At 36.0% G+C, this 13,493-nt stretch overlaps 1 protein-coding gene across 1 annotated transcript in view; it reads right to left on the bottom strand.

Moving 5' to 3' along the window:
• PKN2 (protein kinase N2) overlaps positions 1-13,493 on the bottom strand; it is a 53,378-nt gene that overhangs the window by 38,578 nt on the left and 1,307 nt on the right. The gene's annotated exons all lie outside the window — the stretch shown is intronic.

Raw genomic sequence — 13,493 nt, forward strand, 5'->3', positions numbered from 1 at the left:
GGTCACCCCAATATAAATATGTTTATTGCATTTTTTTAATATAAAACATTTACCTGTTTTTGTCTAACATTCAGAGCAGAGTAATATTATACATGTAGCTCAAGATGTTTGAAAAAATAATGTCACTACATTATCCAAACTACAGGATGTGGTATTTAATTGGGTAGAAGAGATTTTCAAAGGTTAAAAGGTCAAGTCAGACATGAGTCACAATCATGTCTTATGACTTTGATAACTCCTCCTCAAATTCAATGCACACTGTACAAAGGTGATAATTTGGTGGGCATGCATCCAAAAATATGCTTACTTTAAAGAGAAGTTACCATTGCAACCATACATTTTCAACAGCTGTAATGTTAAGATAAAAATGTGTGGGTAAACTTCTACTTGTGAAGGAGTTTTAGTTACTATGCAGAAATACAAAAATAAAACCTCAAGGAACCCAAACCCTAATTTATTAATGCTTAATGACAATCAGGTCCAATCCCAGTGGTATTTTTCTTGTATATTATGAATGAAAAATGAATTAGATAATAGCTACCACCAAAAAGATATTATTATCTATCTCGGGTAATACAACAGATTGAGCATTCTGCTCATCCACAAATCACGATATCAGCTGTTGCCACGTCTGTTAAGTGGTGGGACTTTTTAACTAAACTGCAAGAGAAGAATGCTAAAATGTCTTACTACAGAAACAAATCATTACAGCTGGAACTTCTGTGATCTTTCAGTGCAGATTAAAAACCTTAAAACACTGAAATTATGCAGAAGAAATCCTCAGCATAAAAAGGAATTTCTCACTAACACATGCAAGTATCAGGACATTGTTGAAGACCAATACACTCATTTTTTTTAATCTGAAAAGTACAATAAAGGGGTCCCTGTAGGAAAATCTCAATTTCTGAGATGGATAACTAGCAATTGAAAAGAAAAACCCTCGAATTTCTTTGTTTCTGGCAATTCAACTTTCAGCACAAACAACTGATATGTTAGTCCATTTTACTTTACTATGTTTTACAGGAGCTATTTTTAGCCATTTCAAAACTAATGGAAGAGTTGAGAGTCTACATTCCACTCTAATTAAGCCATCATCTTTAGCAGCCAACTATTTTGTACATTATAAATGCAGCAATACATATCAGAGATAATACTAACATCTGATTTATAAGGCAAGAGGCCAAGTGGCTAAATACTAGATCCTGGTGAAGGAACCAGATTTTTTGCTTTCTAGGACTGTGTGCAACAGCAGCTTCACCAGAGCTTATGGGTTTCCCAGCTTGGTACCTGAATCTGTTATTACAGGAAAGGGATGTATGTTTGTATTTATACCAAGGATCTGTGTCTTCATACTCTAGGATTGAGAACTCTTTCACAGTAGCCTGGGTTGTTTTATCTGAAGTTACTCAAGTTCACAGCCTGCACTCCAACCAGCTGGAAATCCTGCTCCTGCTTTCACCTCCAGCAGTAAAAGAAGGATGGGAAAGTCTTCTTAAATCCTTTCCTCATCTTTTACAGGTGGTCAGTAGAAAAGATCACGTTTCCCTGTTGGAACTGCCACACCCAAAATTCCACTTGTAGAGATGCAGGCATCTCATTCCATGCTCTTCCAGTAAAAGTTTACGTATGAATACAGGGTTATTTATAGAAGCATTACTTCATGTCCCATTTGTCTGAGACTTCTACAGAGCATCAGTGATGCACACTGTGATACATTTGAATAGTGTTTTTGCAATCTTTCTTCCTCTGATCCTTAAAATATGGTAGAAAGATTCTCACTGGCTCTTAATGTCCATTTTCTATTTAAGAATTCCCTAGGCATTACAGAATAATGAACAAATAGTATCTTGTAGGTTACTACAACAGAAGCCAAAAGAAAATTGCCTGACTTAACTGCTTTATATGCAACAGCAATGAAAAAGAGGCAGGTGATTTCACTTCCTACATGGATTGCAAAAAATTCTTAATACATTTCTAAATACAAATGCGCCTAAAGCTTGGATTTTAAAACCTTTCTGCATTTTCTTAGTTTTTAAGAGCCCTGATTCTTCACTGACTGCAATACAGTACTCTAAGTAAATCTACTTTTATATGACCTAAAATGAACATGTGACTTAAATATGAAGTTTGCAGTGAAAAGTGTAGAATAAAAGCCTAGGATTTTAGCAAAGGATTTCTTACTGCATACTGAACAAATTTTACTCTTTATGTTCAGCCTCAGCACCATCTCCCAAGTAAGCTGTTTCCTGTTTTGCACACATACTTGCATAGGACTCCCCTCCATCTAGCTCTTCCTACCAGCACAGCTCAATATTAGTTAAATAGAAAATGGGAAGCAGTGGTTTCAAAATAACCAATGCACCAACGAGACCTGTAACATAACAGAAATAAAGCAAAACAACAGTTTTTCAGTGCATCACACATAGACATACATATAAAACTAAATCTTAAAGGATATCCCATAAACCCATGTATACATAACAATGGTAAAAAGGTCTCACCTTACAAGTGCATTAAATTAGGGGAATGATGGTGTTTTTCATACTGCTGAGTGTTCAGAAAAACCACGAGACATGCTTGTTAGTGATCTCAATACTCTTCCTTTTCAGAGTGGGTAAGGTTACACATGCAGTCTATGTGTTTTCCAGCCACAATCATATGAATGGAACCTTGAATGTGGTATGTAACATGTTTATCCTAAATTCATCAATTTTTAATACTAAAAGCCTCACCCTATTTTACAGGGCACCTATAAACAGCAGTTTTCCTACACACAACTTCAAAAAGCATCCTAATACTTGTTGCCAACGTGAATCTGATTTTGGTACGCTCATAACTTTTGAGGCATTTTTCTTCAAGGCTAAAAGTTTTCCGCTGCATTCCAGTTCTGGAGCATTTCAGTTAGCAGCTTGAGAAAAATCTTCAGGTACAACTAGAAACTGTAGCATGAAAAATCTGTTAGGCAAAAGTAGAATATTCTCCTTTATTAATAACTAAGAACTACCAAAAAATTCTCTAGATATGACATTGAGCAAAACCTTAATGAAGAAACAAACGCCTTAAGCTAAGGAAAGAAAGTACTGCAGTCAGAAGCTATTTATGGTTAACCTGCTGCATTCCCCAGAGTATCTACAATGTATTCCTCTATAATGACCTGTCTAATCTAAAGCATGTCATCTTTAGGAGACAAAAATACACAAATTAACTTCTGACTGAAAAATACCAGCAGGAAGATGACTCTTACTTGATGAAAGAGACTTGTATATTCTGAAATTTAAGTGTTATGTGGTTGTGGCTATTCCCTAACTGCACTTGGAAGGGGCTGATTGTGAGTAGGTGGGGTGTGTTTTTCTGATGCTCTCTCAGGCATTGTATTAAAGAGAAAAGGAGAAAAATAAAAATCAGTCTCTGTAATAAAAAAAAAGAAATTTAACCACAAAGATAAAGTACAGTCCCAATCTGTATACACCATTTTCCAAATTAAGCTAAGATACTATATTTAGCTCAGGCTACCATCCTCTCAACTCCAAACATCTCTGACCTCTCTGAGCATTACTGGCTTCTTTTTCATGCCCTTTGCACTGTTTTACCCAGCCAGGACACAACGAGCCAGCATTATTATGAACCTTCTGGGGTACAGCAGCCAATGCTTCTGCCTAGGCACAGGTCCTCCCCATTTTCTGAAGATGCCAGAACCACAGCCAGCTAACCCTGAGTGAGGAAGGGGCAGCTCTGTTCATCCCCAGTATGTGCCACTAAAATGCTCACTGTCTTTGTATCTCAGGTCTGCAGAAACTCCCAGGAGATGTACTTCACTCTGTACTAAGTATATTAATTACAGTAAAGAAACATATACATTTCAGGACCATAGACAGATTATTTTATAACACTGGAAAAATTAATAGAAGTAATTAGAAACATCTGACATTTTCCATGTACATTGTTGGCAAAGTGCAAGATCAAAATTAGTGGAATAATTTGCAGAAAAAACTACATGTCAGATATAAATGAAGAAGAAAATTCAGCTCCATAGTTCAGAAAATGTATGTGAATCAATTCAGAATATGGATGCCTGTAGTTAAGTTTTAAAAATCTGCTTACTTCAAGTACTGTATAAACCTTAAATGGACACTGAATTAATTAAAGCAACAGATGGGAAGGAAGGCAAATAATAAAGAAAATAAATGCTACTTTTGAGCTCATAAAACAGTATAGTCTGTTGTAGAAAGAAAAACAATTGCAAAAATAGGAGATCATGAGTAGAACTTGGATCTCCCTTGCTTTTCTTTCATACCCAAGGTCACCTAATTCAAGAATGTCACTGGAGTTAAAGAAATCAATTCCACATACATAGAAACTGCTGCCCTGACACTGTCACTGAGTTGCTGCCACTAAAAAGGAACACTTCAAATTAGTTAGTCTGGCTGCTAACCTGAAAAATACATGATGATACTGGATACCCCTCTACAGCAGGCCATCATTCCTTTTCTTCCTGCACTTAAGAATCTTCTAAGGATTAAAAAAAAAATCTGTTAGAATTAGTTTAATTGAAACTTGAGAATATATTCACTTGCTCTCTTGTACGGAACCCTAATACAAATAAAGACCAATTTCTAAAGCAATTAAATTGACAATTGCAAATTGTTTCAGCATTATGTAGCATGTTACAAGCAAGGGCAGAATTAAGAAAGGAGTTTGCCCCCAAAACAAAAAAATTAACTGCTGATAAATGCCATGTACTTTGCCATAGATTAATATTTTATCTGAAAAATGCACATACAAAACGAAAAGGAAAAAAGTCAGATCAAGATGTTCCTTTGTGAAGTGACTTGCTTATACACTGAGGAATCATATATGAACCAGCTTGATAAAAATGAATAGTTAAAACTAAATTTTTCACCCAACAGAAAAAATACTTAGTTTGACTCACACTAACTTGCCTGAATAAAGAAGTAGAGTACAATTAAAAAACCCTCTGAAAGAAATGATGTTTTTCTAATATCGAAGCACTGTCTGCTTAAATTTTCAAAATGTCATGTTCCTATCTCTTCAGGAGATGAGGAACCAACGATGCAAATCATAGCAACTTGAAGAAAACTCCCTAAATAATGAGTTAAGTTTCAATTAAAAATTTTAAATAATCTTTCTGAGGACCCCTAGTTATGGATATCATAATTTGCAAATCATAACTTTTGACATCCAAGCATTTTCAGCCTAAAACAACGGCTTCATATGATCTTATAAATAAGCAACAAACAAACTCAAATATTGAAGGAAACATGTTTCCATTAAAGGAGATTGCTGAGTCCCAAATGGGCAGCAGTTCAAGAATGCTACACGAGTAGTCAGGCATGTACGATTTACAGTACTTTTACTTTTCTACTGCTGTCACTAAGTTTAGAATATGTCTACAAAAAGGCCTTGCTGATTTTAAAATGTTCTGTAGATCAGTATGCTTGTTTTTGTATTTTTCAATACAACTCTGAAACTTTGACTTTGGCTTCTGTAACCTTTTGCTAGAATCTGGCTGACTCTATTGGGTCTCCCCATCCAATTATGCCCATGTCATTCCTGATGTGCTCTGGATGGGCTGCAGGCAGCACACACCCTTACAACTTCAGAGGTTAATAATACTTGTCAGAAAAGCTGACACTTCTTTGTCATAATTTATCTTCTAATTTTAGCTTCCACAATTTGAATATTAGGAAAGAAAGAATCTTGTCATGCCATATGCAGATCCATCTATAAAGGAAACATCCTCTTAAAACATATTCCACTTCATTGTTTTGCAGTGTCTTCCCATATAAATAAACATATGAAGTTGAAAAGCAGTGGATGGTTTTGCATATTATGCTTGTAGAAAGCAACAGGCCACACAGTCAATTCGCATTCCTTCTAAATTCTCAGCAATAGATTTATTTGGATGCTTTTGGGCTTATGTTACTCAAAAATCCAGTTGATAACATGTATTACAATGATGAAAAAGAAACTTCAATCTCATATCTAGTAAGCACAGTGATGCAAATAGGGCAAGTCCTAAAATCTATCATAAAAGGAAGTGGTTATGTTCCTCTTCCTGCAGAAGAGAAGTAAGAAAGGTAGAAAAACAGAACCGAGCAAGTTTTTTTTCCATTTTTCTAAGGACCAGCATAAAACTTATAGCCTACATTACAGAAATAAGCTTCTTGTTACTAGAGAGCTTTGGAACACCTGGAATCACCAAAAACAATCTCCTCATTTATTTTAAACACAATCTTTCACCTCAACAGCACAAACACAAAATAATACATTCAGGGTTTGTAAGTACAGGGAAAATGAGAAAGAATTGATAATTTTGGAATTAATTCAACACAAGAACATTGAAAACATGTAATCACTTTGTTACCTCAAACTTCTTACTTCTGCACCAGATTTTAAGGCCTTTTCTTCCCCCAAATTTGGCTAGACCTCTGAAACAAAGAATCAATCTTGTACACAGTAGTTCAAAGTCCTCTAAGTGGTGCTTTAATTGATGCTCATGTGACCATTCAGAGATATTTCCCTATAGCAAACATTCAGCTCATCACTGTATGGGGTTTATTTCCCTACTGAATATTCAAATGTCTCACACTTATCAAGCTACTCATTAACTGACAAATGTATTCATACCAAGCTGTATATAATACCCCAGTCTCTTCATTATCTTTATGGCCAGTACATTTACAGCATTACTTCCAAAATACTTTGTCTTCACTCCAAAATTCAATCCCATCCATTTCAATTGTACACTCACTTTTTCTTCCATTTCAGTTAGAGAAATAACAAAAAGACTCAAGATTTTTCAAAACTACTTATTGCATTGAGTGCATAAAAGGTTTAACAGCAAAGGCTTACCACTTCTAAAAGTTAGCTAATAAACTTGGGGTTATATCCCTACACTATCAGACAAACAGGTTTTCACTGTCACATGCATATTGTGAGACTTTCTGCTTGAAGAACGTCAAGCTGTAAAAGAATTGCCACAGACACTGCTTGGACTGCTCATGATCTGTATATTCACCTGCAGCAGAACTGGACTCTACACAGTCCTTAGCTGTGAATCTGTAATCCCATAAACACTTTACTGCATGAACCACCACTGCAGGCAATAAAAAGCATCCTAAAGAACAAGTAGTCCTGACCTCCCCTAACAATTTGTTCCTGTTCCAGACCACTCACTGATATATGCAGTACAAATTTTTATATGGCCACACAGTGAACTGCAATTATGAACATGATCTGGCTGAAAACTAATCTAGGGGTGAAAAAACCCCATCAAAACAAAACAACAAAATCTGTTCACCATATAGCTGCCTGTGCAAATGTAAAGCAACATAATATGGCACACGCTTCCTTTCAGCAGTGGTACCAGCTGACAGTCTGACACTTTCTTTGAGCAACAGACTTAAGTCTGTATAGGCAAAGCTTCCAATTCCAGCAACATTATCAATGAACCAACTAGAACATCTCCAGTGAAGAAAACAAGGCTTAAAGGAATCCATAGGAATTGGAGGTAGAGGAAGCAAACTAATTTAGTCATGTCCATATTAAGGTTGTTACTAACCCTGATTTGTATGTTGGGCCGGAGCACGCTGTCCCTGGGTCTTGCCACATATCAGCTTTTCTTCATGCACAAAAAAAAGAACAGGGAAATGCCACATATATTGAACTTTCACAGCCCAGCCCTTTCCAGTCATCATTTCTTAATCGGTACCTATCTGATAGCTAGCTATGTATCTACAGTAAAATAACAAAGGCTTTTAGTATGGATATACTTGGCCTAGGAAAATACAGTTCTTCTAATATTCCTATTTTTCCCTGCCCAGTGGAAGCAACAAATTCCACTACTGAGATCACAGTTTTGCCATCTCCGTGCATCCACTCCAGAAGGGCTCAGTGAGCTGCAGCAACAGTAAACAGGAAGTACAGCCACAGTGGGCAAAATGCTGATACAAAGCATAGGAAACTGTATCTATACCTAACATCAAGAAAAAGTAAGGTGTGGCCTGCTCTAAAAAACAATCAGCTCACCGCTACCCAGCTGGTGGTCCCACATCTGAGCCATAGTAACCGATCACATGAACACTCTCAGCTCACCCTACTGATGAAGTTAAATGCACTATCTTGAATAGCTCATTTCAGCCTCTTCTATTAAGCAGAGTAAAACAGCAGCAGAACTCCCAGCAAAGCTGGCCCATGTAGCTGAACATAAGCCTGCAAATGCACACTACTATCCTGTTCATGTGAGTGTCTCCCCACCACAGAAACCTCAGCTCTCTCATCCTCACCAGCTACCAGAATTTGCATGGCGAACCTGATGGATGCCACAAAACTTCCTTAGTTTGACATACAGTCAGAGAATTCCTGAAAGTTTGGAAAATCATCCCACAAAATCATGAGAAAACTGAGAGAGCAGTACTTTGCTCCGAAGAATGTACTCCCAGACTGCCATGCAAATAGTTTAATTCACTGGTGAGGTGTCAAACAGTAAGTAACTGGTAGCTGGAAAATGGCAGTAACAAAAACTGTGTCAATTTGTGTCACTGTGACATAATTGTATTGCTGCAGTTCAAATAAACAAACATATCATATCTGCTGGTACTTGTAAGGACAGGTCTAAAGCATTTCATTAGCTAATGGCATTATTAGTTTCTGTTTCAATGTAGTACTTCTCAATCATACCTCAAAGTAACAGAAGCCATGGATTCAATTCTACAATATAAATCTCATTTCCTTAAAAAGAACCTCCCCCACCCACACCAAACACTAGCAAAGATGCTCTTTTGCTTGTGCCAGGAACTGCAGACCAAGCATTAATAATTAAAGCTTCAAAGTACCATACAAATGCTTTGCCCATGCTACAGTGCAGTATCATGAGAGATGCTTCAGCTCAGTCTGTTCCTGAACCCATTCACTTATTTACATGGACCCATGTAGTGAAAAAACAGAACAAACAAAAAGCCTACCATCAGCCAATTTGTACCAGCTGTACAAGTGTGTACAAAAAAAAAAAAAAAAAAAAAAAAAAAAGAAAAAGAAAACAGACTGAGCCCTCCACTGCACATAACACATACAAGACTTTGTTACTCTGAATCTATGTAGAGGTCTTAGTCTGTAAATCAGCACTGAGGCATTGATGAAGAAATCCTTAATCCCAACATGAAATCCTCAAACCACCACTTCCCAATGTCAAGGACATATTTATCTAGTTATTCTACTGCAGATTTTAGGTTATATTGTAATGAATGACCTTCACAATGTATAAAACTCTTCCAGAAGAGCTATTGCATATAGCGTAACTAAATACTTTTCTACTAGCCATCACTAAATTTATCTTGAGTTAAAGTAACAGATCTGGGTCCCAAAAAGACAGCTACTCTGATAAAGAAAATTCAGTCAAATGTATACAAGTCTAAATGATATACAAGTTCCTGTGTTAACAGGAAGACTAACAGAATTCAAAAAAAGAAAAAAAAAAAAAAACACCCCAAAACAAAACCAGAAACTCCACCCATCCACCTACCAAAAGGTATTTTAAGGACTGTTTAAGTTCCACCGAGAATAGGATGCATATTTTGCTAATACAAGATTTGAACCCAGGAATGTTTAAAGAGTAATATACATCCACAAATAGAAAAAAACCCTGAAGTTCTTCTTTAAATCCACCAATTGTGAAAACATTTGTAGGGACTTAAGAAGTCCCAAGCAGCTGTACATACATTTTCCTTTCTAAACTGCAATTGACTAGTTCAGGATATTTTCGCCTGAATGTGACATTCTTTGCTCCTGAAGAAACAAGAGTCATTCAAAATTATTTAAAGCCAATGTGTCCTAGCTGAGTATTATTTGAAGGCAGTCTTACTGCTGAGTGTTCAGCCCAATTACAATGTTTCTTCAAAACAGATTAATTAGGTTACTTGTACCTTTTTACAGTGTCCTTAGGCACTTGACCACAGCTAATAATAAATGCCCAGTACTTTCTAACTCCAAAAAAGCAGGCATCATTACCTCTATTCTAAAGATGAGGAAATGGAGACATGAGTAAGCAAAACCATCTGCCTAATGTCACCCAGCTGAGAGCAGAGAAGCCAGGAATGAAATACAGGTTTCCAGAGTCCCAGCTAGTAGTTTAACAAGTACAAGTACCCAATTTTATACACGTTTATATACAAAACATAGTTGTATAACCTCAGACTCAACTGTCCAATTTGTATCATGCAGACCAATAAAATACTAAGCATTGTTCAGTCACATTAATTTGACAGATATTCTTGCCCTAGATATGAAATGGAAAAATAAAACAAATCAAAAACTATACCGGATGTACCATCATATAATCCTAATTTACGAATTTCAGTTGTGGTACTGTTCATCACTATTTAAGAAAAAATTACCGTGGTCTTTGAACATGATTCTGTCAGGAAATTTATGCTTTACGATCCCTAAGTACAGCACCTTAGGAAATTAGGTGACCATGGTATTAAAACAAAATATCCATTAAAAAAGTCCCTTTATGCTGACCAGTATAAAGACATTTTTCACAATGTTCTGTAATATCAAAAATATGTATGATGGTTGAGTTTGAAAAATTAATTCCAGGAAGAGACTTTAATATTTCCATTTGAAGTAATGGAGGGTTTGTTACATGTTTGTTCATTTCAGGGCATAGCCCAAGCTCTCTATCTTGACCAAACAATTTCATTTAAGCAAATAAACCCACGTAATATACTTTTTTTCCTGATATTAAACAAGTATTGCTTTGCAAAACACAGCTTAGAGTGGAGTGAAATTTTTTGTAAAATAAATCCTGTAGCATTAACAATAAAAGCCCCAAGTTTAGAAGATTTACAGTACTGTCTAGAAAAGAAGAGGTAGTGAACACCTAGAAGTAGACAAGTGTAATCACTGTGCATACACAATGGTTTAATTTAAATACTCTAAGCAATAATTTCTGTTAATCCAGCCATACCAATTTACTATGCTGACATCTACCATCACTGCCAAGAAAGCATACACACTTCACAAAACAAAAAAAAAAATCTCTTTAATAATGATTTGAAAAAAACAAACCAAAATTTTTTCCATAAAAAACTTTAAAATATTTTATTTTGTGGATGCCTTATTTAACAAACTACAGCACCGTATGTTAAGAGTTTAATTTCTTTGAAGAAACAGAGTTGGCACTTCCACCAGGAAGCAAAGAGTTAAAGACTGTGCAATTAACCTGAGAGCAAGCACTGGAGAGCCTAGTTTACCTGGTGTACAAAGTTCTAAGGGATGCAAGCCCAGAGAAGAACAGCAGAATTTTGGAAGGGAAGGCAATATCAGCAATACTGATTCTTACCCAAGCTCATTCCTCCTCCTACTAAAGAACCTGTACTGGAGATAAAAGGAGGTAAAAATGGGTAATCTGGCTTTATGTAATCTTTCAATCTTTAGTAATCAGGCAATTTTACTGGTGAAGCTACCAGAACAAACTAAAAAGATGATTTGCTTATTGCCAAGTTTACCTTGTACTTTGCATTTGCTAACTACTGAGAAATAAGCATTGCATTTTTCACCTTGAACAGACTTAAATATAAAACTTGCTAAGTAGCAAGACATACTTTCCACATCTCACTATCAGTCTGTAAAATGTTTAAAGTAAAATAAAATATAGAAGAATGGATACAATATTTTGCAGAAAAAGCAGGACAGTAATCTCAAGTGGGTATTTGCTAGCAGAGATTTATAAGAAATTGCTCTATCTGATATGGCATCACTTATTTAAAATACAAAACTCATTGTGAGAAGTGAGATCTGGGGTCTATTTAAGGCCTGTTTAATTAAGCCTTCGAAACAAGGACATGTCCCTCATCTATGTTTTACCACTTACTTATTAGCAACTAGTTATTTTGCTCTTTCGTTTTTCATATTTTCTCAGAATCCACTTCACATCCTGTTAGTCAGTAGCTGTGACAGTCTGCAAATCTTTCTGTCAGGAGCATTCAATTGATTCATAACTACTGATCCACTTCATGCCAAGCTAACAGTTTCCTTACAGCACGCTGGAGTACACAGGGCTCTCATAACCAGGTGCACACAGTACAAAGCAATGTGTTATAGTGATCACTGACTGATACTTTTGAGCCCGTGTCAGGAACAAGCTTGGCATTTACACTGAGTGTAGCTTGTTTTCAGAAAGTTTTCACATCTATTAACACAACATTTAGACCACACATCACCCATGATCTAGATCAGCCCATGGACTTGACCCTTTAAACTTTTACTGTAGCCATGAATTCTACAACTTCCTCATCTTTCTGTGCAGGATTGCAATATGCAAGCAAAAGTCTGTTTCACATATAAGCACTTTTAAAGTTAGTTCTTATGATTGAGGAAGTTCCCTCCCGAAGAAACACGAGTGAAATGGCGTATCTCACACTTCACTGTAGCTCCCTTTACTTTCAGACCACACCACTAAAGCAACGTTTATGTACAGGTATATGAAGAGCAATTTGTTCTGAGGTATTCTCAAGCAGAACTACACTGATGCCTTTGCATTTCACTGCTAATAGACGGCATGGCAAACAGCACTATCTTTACAGCAGCTCTATCTAATATGAAAGTTCCTCTTAAAAATACCTAAAAAGTTAGCAATTCACAAAGCTTAAACCCCACTGGCATTCCCATGTTAATTTAACCTGTCTTGTGCAAGAAACTGTATTTATTAATACAGAAGTGATCATATAAAATGGAACAGATAGTGCAACCCAAGAATCTAATCCATCCTAGGTTTTCTGGTTGTTTCGTGGGTTTTTGTTTGGTTGGTTTTTTGGTTATTTTTTTTTAATTAGTATCACTGTCAGTCTCACCTTTCAAGAAAAAAGGTAACAAAACAAAAACAAAACCAACCTTTCCAATCCCCCCAAAGAAAAATCTCCACTCATTTCTGTTTAAAATAATTGGAACCCTGCTTTGGTATTTCTACAGAAATGTTGCTTCCATTTAGCTTACTTGAAACACTACTATAGTTAGTCATTCACACAGCTCTCCACTTCAAACAGGTTTACAAGCTTATGTATCATCGTATCAAGTTTGTATTAACATACTGATTCTTCCGAGGCACTTATGAGCCACTGATGAAAGTTCAGCATTTTAGATGGATTCTTAGCCTTCAGCCATCTCATGTGCTACAATATTAAGCAGACTCCTACATCTGTTGTGCCTTCTCTTCCTTTGCTATTCAAGTGAGCACACCTCCAACATTCAGAACTACAGAACTTAACAGCATTACATAAATAAAATTACTTTTTTTTTTTTTTAAACATGCCTTTCTAATTTTTATTTGACCATTAAATTCAATACTTTCCATTTATGGACTTCTTACTTTGGTTCATTGTCCAATTAATAAATTCAGAGACACATTCTTTGCCTGGGTAAAGATAACAACTTGCATGGATTTAGTGATGTACATTAAAAAAAAAAAAAAAAAA

The sequence above is a fragment of the Pyrgilauda ruficollis genome, unplaced genomic scaffold (assembly GCF_017590135.1).
Source record: "Pyrgilauda ruficollis isolate IOZ18807 unplaced genomic scaffold, ASM1759013v1 scaffold6, whole genome shotgun sequence".
Taxonomy (NCBI): domain Eukaryota; kingdom Metazoa; phylum Chordata; class Aves; order Passeriformes; family Passeridae; genus Pyrgilauda; species Pyrgilauda ruficollis.